The sequence below is a fragment of the Pygoscelis adeliae genome, unplaced genomic scaffold (genome assembly GCF_000699105.1).
Source record: "Pygoscelis adeliae isolate BGI_AS28 unplaced genomic scaffold, ASM69910v1 Scaffold66, whole genome shotgun sequence".
In the NCBI taxonomy this organism is placed as follows: Eukaryota; Metazoa; Chordata; class Aves; order Sphenisciformes; family Spheniscidae; genus Pygoscelis; species Pygoscelis adeliae.
Window position 1 is genome coordinate 8,645,744 of NW_008825167.1, and position 7,184 is coordinate 8,652,927.

Here is a 7,184-nt window from a genome sequence, read left to right on the forward strand (position 1 = left end):
AGGCACTGAGCATCTTCCCCCGGTGCCCAGCCCCTGAAATACTCCAGCCGCGGAGCCTCCCGCGGCGACTCATGCGCAGACGAGCGCCTGCGAGGCACAGGCTCAGCCAGGGATCGCGGAGTCGGTCTGATCACTCCCGGACCGCAGGCGAGAGCAACAGGAAGCCCAACTTTCCGCTGATGCGCAGCTCAGGAGGGATCAGACCTGGCGACGAGTTGCTAGTAGTTTAATCCCTGCGCTGTGGTCAGGCACACCCTGAGCGCACCGGTTGCATCCAGCATTCCTGGAACCTGTCGAAAAGCTAGCGCCTGTGCCCCTTGGAAGGTTCCCCCCTCCACCTGAGGGATTACTTGCCCTTCCCCCCCTTTTATTTGATAGCACTTGAGGAGCTATGGTTGCCCTCTGTGCAACCCATCGGCCAGCAATGAGGGATGTTGCTTGGTTAGAGACTTCACTTTGGCCTCTCGGACTCACACTTTTAAAGCCCCAGCTGGCCGAACAAGTGCCCACATTAGGGTGGTGCTGGCACATTCTGTGGAAAACTAAAGTCTCTCTCTTACCATTTTCCATTTACACTGTTAACATGACAGTGTGATGGTAAGAAAGGTTCTTTCACTTATCACATTGTGGCAAAATCTGAAAAGACAGACATGAAAGAGGCCAGAAATTCTCCCTCTGCACCCGTTAGGAAAGTGGATCACACAGCTAATTCCCAAAGATGCCATAAATCTTTGTCTTAGCTTAAAAAAAGGAGAAATATAAAAGAAAAAAAGAGGGAGTAAGTTTTGGTGCATCAAAACACTGGTACAGAAAAAAGCTGCCGTGTCTAATCACTGTCACATTTTACAGTTGATTGCCACAACTGACATGGAGAAAAAGGAGAAGAAAAGGTAGCTTTCCCAGTATCCAAAATGACTGTTAATATCCTAAGGAAATGCTGTATTCTATATATTGTCCCTACAATGTAGCCTTGTCACGCAAGTGTGACCAGTGTGTGAATAACTGCACATAAAACTGCTTGAAAGAGCCTGAAGGCAATGGTGTTTGGTTGGTTTTGTTGTTTTTTTTTCCCCAACAACAGTTATAAGTTTTGGATCAGGCCCTAATTAAAAAGCTTGCTATGGTAAGTTATATGTCTTAAGGAAAGAGCAAAGCAAGAAGACATGAGATGTGTTATTTGGAAGAGAACCAGTACTGTATTATTCCTCAGGATGGAAAGAAAATGAATGTTTTCTTTGATCAGAAAGCTGTCATTTCCAAAGTTAAAAAAGAGCAGATACTTTTGACAGTGTTTATACTTGACAAACAAAAATCCAATATATATCTGTGTAAGCATTTGAGAAAAAATATCTATAAAATCATGACAATACCAGTTCTCTCAGAGTTCAGTTGTTGCATTTCTATCATCAGGGAACCAACACTGCACAGAGGGTTGGGAAGAACTGAACCGTCGTGGGAGAAGCTGGCTGTATCCATGCAGAGCAGAGGTTCTGCAAGTACTCCCTCTCTCACAGCAGCAATTCTTAAGGTTCCTACTAGTCAGAACCCATCTATGACCTACCTTTCATTTAATAGTATCGCAAGGTTATGGAGCTTTTATGTTAGCCATCTGGGATTAGAGGCTGTCTGAGTAGTGATGTCAGGTGGGGCAGATGCTATTTTATATCATCACAGAGACAACCTAGATGTGCTGTTCTCTTACTGTGATAGCTACTTAAGAAGCTATTTCCTGTTGGATCCAGACAGAAGGCAACTTCTGTCTCTTTCTTTCTCTCTTCTACACATACACACATAATTTCTCTCATACAGCCTTTTCAAATGAAGAATTAATTGTTTCTGAAAACTAATGGAGAAAGAACACATCAAAATAAGACAAGAAAAATAAAAAAAAAAGGTGGCAAGTAGCAGAAAGCCAGCAAAAAAATGATTCTGCTTTTTCACATGTACAGTGAGTTGTATGGTCCCCTGCAACAATATCCTGGGCTCAAAGAGCCCAGTAGGCATGATGTTGTTAGATTTCCCCCTTTGTTTTCAGTGGACCTTTCTCAATGTGACAAGTTAAGCATATGCCTAACTTCCTGTGGGATGCGGGTCCTCTGCTGACCCTTTCCCATTTACAGGCAGCAACCCATAACACTTCATACCAGCCACCTTTCAGTCTGATGTTCAGATGCCCATTTACAGCTTACGAGGCTGAAAACAGCCACCTGTGTGAGACCAGAAGGCTTGAACTTGCCACTGTGGGTTTGCAAAAGCAGGCGTCTGCCACCTTAGCCCCTGAAAACACATATACTTATGCTACCTTTTTGCATATAAGCAGACACACATAAATCACTGCAAATGTTCACAACAGTCATACTGAACACACATATTTTCCCAATCAAGATCTTACGGTATTTACTTCCATAATCAAGGATGCTGTCTTGATTGAAACAGGGGACTGTGGAGACTGCTGCAATACAAATAAGAAAAGGAAAGAAAAAAGAGGTGCTTGTCATTAATTATCCTTTAATAGACATAGACTATTCAGTTAGCACAGATTAGGTAGGTACATGAGACTTTTCTTCTAATAGCTGCATCATTCATAAAATCTACACATTCCTCTGTTCTAAATATTGACCACAACTTATTGGATTTAATGGTTAATGGACTGTATTCATTGGAAACGAATAGAGGAGGATTCAAATTCCCTTTTAGTTTCACTCCAGGAGAGATGTGTCATGCAAATTTCAACGTAGATCGCAACTGAGCATAATTCAGCTCTAATCAATGCATTCTGCAATGGCTAGGAACACATTTAATTTGGTTCTAATTTTAAGAAAGCACCATGAAAGAAAGAGATCTCAAACAAATTATATCAAAAAATTTGCAAGTACAGGGAAAAGCAAACCTTTCCCCCAGATTCTCTTATGATAGGTAAAGAGAGGGAAATTAAATTATGTTAACCAATATGGGGGGGAATGGAATGACTCACGGAACTGATGTTAAGAACAAAGCTTTTCACTTCTAAGTCATTTGCTACAAAGTGACCCATTTCAAAAGTGAGCAAGAATTGTTAATACCCATGAGATTTTTCAGCATGCTCTGTAAACAGCTCTGGTACTCATAGTTCCCAACAAGCACATGGAAATATCTTCTCACCACCACAGTGGCAGCAGGTGTGTTATAGAATCATAGAATAGTTTGGGTTGGAAGGGACCTCTAAAGGTCATCTAGTCCACCCCCCCTGCCGTGGGCAGGGACATCTTCAACTAGATCAGGTTGCTCAGAGCCCCGTCCAGCCTGACCTTGAATGTTTCCAGGGATGGGGCAACCACCACCTCTCTGGGCAACCTGGTGTTACTGTTGTCACGTTAGTTTTAGTTAATGGAGCTTTAGTGAAGCCAGTGTCCTTCAGTCCACCAAGACTCAGCAGCAACTTAATTTTTTTTTATTCCCTCGTTCTTTTTTATTCCTTCTTTCTTTTCAGAGTCCTGCTTTATTATGATTTGAACTATAGGGTCTTTGAGAAAGCAGGGGTCCTTACCTGCTAGACTCACACAGCTTTTATTCTTTCTGGAACGATGAGACAAATAAGCAAGTAGATAGTAGTAACGTAATAACTGACATGCTGTTAGTCTCTTCAGAAAAAATGCGCGGCCTGACTCATCAGTCTAATACAATTCTGCAACACTGTTCCCGTGGCAGAATTCCAGTGGGCATATTTACCACCTGTGGAATAGCTTTGTCATGAAGATCTTCCTAAAATGGAATAAAGCCAAACTGAAAGGTCTACACATTTCTCCTGTAGACCCTACTTTGCAGGGGAAAAAAAGCATGTGTATTTATCATAATTACCTGGGAAGGGAGAAAAGCAAAAGAAATATGAAGCTCAACCATGCAGCAGTTCTGCCAACTGAAATTACTTCAAAATTGCTTAAATATTGTATTGAAGAATCCCATAGTTCAACAGATGATCTTGCAGTTGTATTAAAACTATACACTTGCAAAAATGTTTCAGCTCATGTTTGTATTTATGCAAACTAGACATATTCCTACAGTCTACAAAAATTGATCTCAAAACAATTCAAGCAGAAAATATTTTATTTTGGAGAATGGAGCTGAGGTTTGAAGAAACAGGTAAAAATACCACAAGAATAACTGGTAAGGCCACACCTCAAATACTGTGTTCAGTTTTGGGCCCCTCACTACAACAAAGACACTGAGGTGCTGGAGCGCATCCAAAGAAGGGCAGTGAAGCTGGTGAAGGGTCTGGAGCACAAGCCTTATGAGGAGCATCTGAGGGAACTGGGGTTGTTTAGCCTGGAGAAAAGGAGGCTGAGGGGAGACCTTATCGCTCTCTACAACTGCTTGAAAGGAGGTTGTAGCCAGGTGGGTGTCGGTCTCTTCCAAGTAACAAGCAATAGGATGAGAGGAAATGGCCTCAAGTTGCACCAGGGGAGGTTTACATTGGCTATTAGGAAAAATTTCTTCACCGAAAGGGTTGTCAAGCACTGGAACAGGCTGCCCAGGGAAGTGGTTGAGTCCCCATCCCTGGAGGTATTTAAAAGACGTGTAGATGTGGTGCTTAGGGACATGGTTTAGTGGTGGACTTGGCAGTGTTAGGTTAATGGTTGGACTTGATGATCTTAAAGGTCTTTTCCAACCAAAATTATTCTATGATTCTATTCTTGATATTTCTTAATGGAAATGGAAGTGCACAGATACTGGAGGATGAAAAGAAAGCAGTAAAATAGTCACAGAATTCAAAACAGTTTCAGCTGAAATACAATTCTCAAAATGGATATATATGGATATGTGTCAATGCTTCCTCTTTCTTCCACCAATTCATTTTGTCTTCCTCTTCCCCAACACAAGGTAGCAGGTAGAACCAGCATTCTGGATAGCAAGATTCAGCTTTGGAATAAAGCTGACCAGATTTTCCTAAGGTACAATGTAAACATGTGAATACAAAAATATGCTATTCTACTGAGCAACAAAATATATTTCTTTCAGCAAAATTTGTGTCTGGAGGTAAAGAAACACTAACTAGCTTTTACACCCAACACCTTTGCAGATATAATGCAGGTCTGAAATATCAATGGAGGAATACTGTTCCCTCGAGCAAATGGCACAAGAACTTGAATCTCTGTCTTCCATAACTCAGTGTCAACTTCTTCAAAATACCTGGACTATGCCAGTTCTTTCCTCAGACTAGTTCTACAATGGAGTTACTTCTGATTTAATGGAATATTCAGGACTTGGGCCATAACCAGAATTATTCATTTTACAAAGGTACAATTCTTCTGCAGTCTTGAGAAAAAATAAAATGGTGAGTGGACTCCTACTGAATCCCAATGTAAGAGCACATGTAACCTCCTTCCTTTTTCATCTGTTTTGTCCACTTCTTAAGTCTTTGGTATATTGATAGATTTTAACCTGACAGGAATAAAGATTAAAGTGCATTTTTCTTGCTATTTTTCCACAGTGCCTCACAAACACAGTGGATCGTACTAGCAGTGCTGTACAACACCAGCTTTTTATAAAACTTATCAAAGCTGCAGGCATGTGGATGAAATTCCCAGGAGTCTTTTACTGGCATTTTCAACAAATCTGACAATGTTTAGCACTCCCAGGGGCAAGCAAACATTAAATGGCATTTTTCAGAAACTGCTGAGGCAATTTATTTACTGTTGCAGTGAAGTTTCAGGAGCCAACATATGAAAAAAACAGCATGTGTTCTGCTGTACTGTAGAAATTCTCCTTTTCCTGCCTTACTTGCTGTAAATCCCCCACACGTCTTACACAGATGGTTTGATTCTGCTTTCCTTGGGTCAGTGCAAACCCAAGTGAAGTCCCTTAAAGCCACTGGAAAAACCAACACAGTGGAAATGAAAACAATCAAATATAAGGCTGCAGAAACAGTATGAAGATTCTACGATGGGGGCCATTTTGGTTATAGTTATTTATTATACAGAGCACTCTCAGCAAGCACATCAAGAAAAAAATTAACCCCACCTTGTGCAGCGGAAGGGCTGATCTGACAGAGATCACTGCTGAGCTGCTGAGGGACAGAGGTGCGCAAAGCCCTTTGGATGGCTGTAGAGGAAGAATTGCATGCACACAGCCAAGAGCTCTTTCCTAAGTTGTTTGCTCAGGAGCAGTTTAAACAGATGTTGAATCAAAGGAACAGAGAGAGCTGGGCTTGCAGGATGGACAAGGCACCATGGATTGAACTCAGACATGACCAGAGCAGCCGCAGCAGAGCAAATTGCTCTGCCATTATGGCACAGTGCCTCTTGGCTCTGCAAATCCCCTCCTACAGGACGGACATAACTTATCTCCTCATGGATATGCAGCAGACCAGTCCCCGTAATTCAGGGCAACAGCCCTGTGTTGTACAGAGTTGACCCTGCTTCCCTTGCCCCAGCCCTTTAACCTTCACGCATTAATCTTTCTGCGGCAGGTTCTTGCTTGAATACCTTAAGCAATAGTTTGCCTTTCCCTAAGCTATCACTGCAGAGAAGTTTCTTCACACCCCCGCTAACAGGTACAGCTTCTATTAGTGAAGGTAATCAACTGGCACCATCTGCTTCGAGGAATAAATAGCAAGATATTTTCTACAGCAACTCTGTAATATCCAGGTACTGTCCTCCCATCACACCCATCCCTTTCCTCTGCCTACCCACCCATCCACCCACCCCCACATCCATCCGCAGGAACAGGTTCTTGTAGAAAAAACAGGCTCAGAAGCGACTTCACTCTAAGAAATGGAATTGGCAGGTAATAAATAGGCCTGTACAATGCTGCTTTCATAAAAACACTCTCTGGGGCTAAGACGTTTAAATGTGAACACAGGTTACTGTGCATGCACAGCTATCTCGGAGTCTCTATTATCACGTACCTTTCACCGCATGTTTCACTGAGTGTATTAAAAAAACCCCAACACCAAAAAGCCCCCCTTTCATTAGGGTAAAGAAAGAAAATCAAGGATCTGCCAGGACAAAATTGACACTGTATAATGCAAACTCTGCGCACTAGCATAGCAGGGGTACCCACAGTAAGTGACGTTGCTTAGGAACAATAATAACATGTAGCCCCAAATAACCCCCTCTGATTATGCAGGGAGAGAGACTCAGTCTCCCACCAGAAGTGGGATACAAGTGAAGAATATCACACCCCTCTATGGGTCTCACTCTCACCCT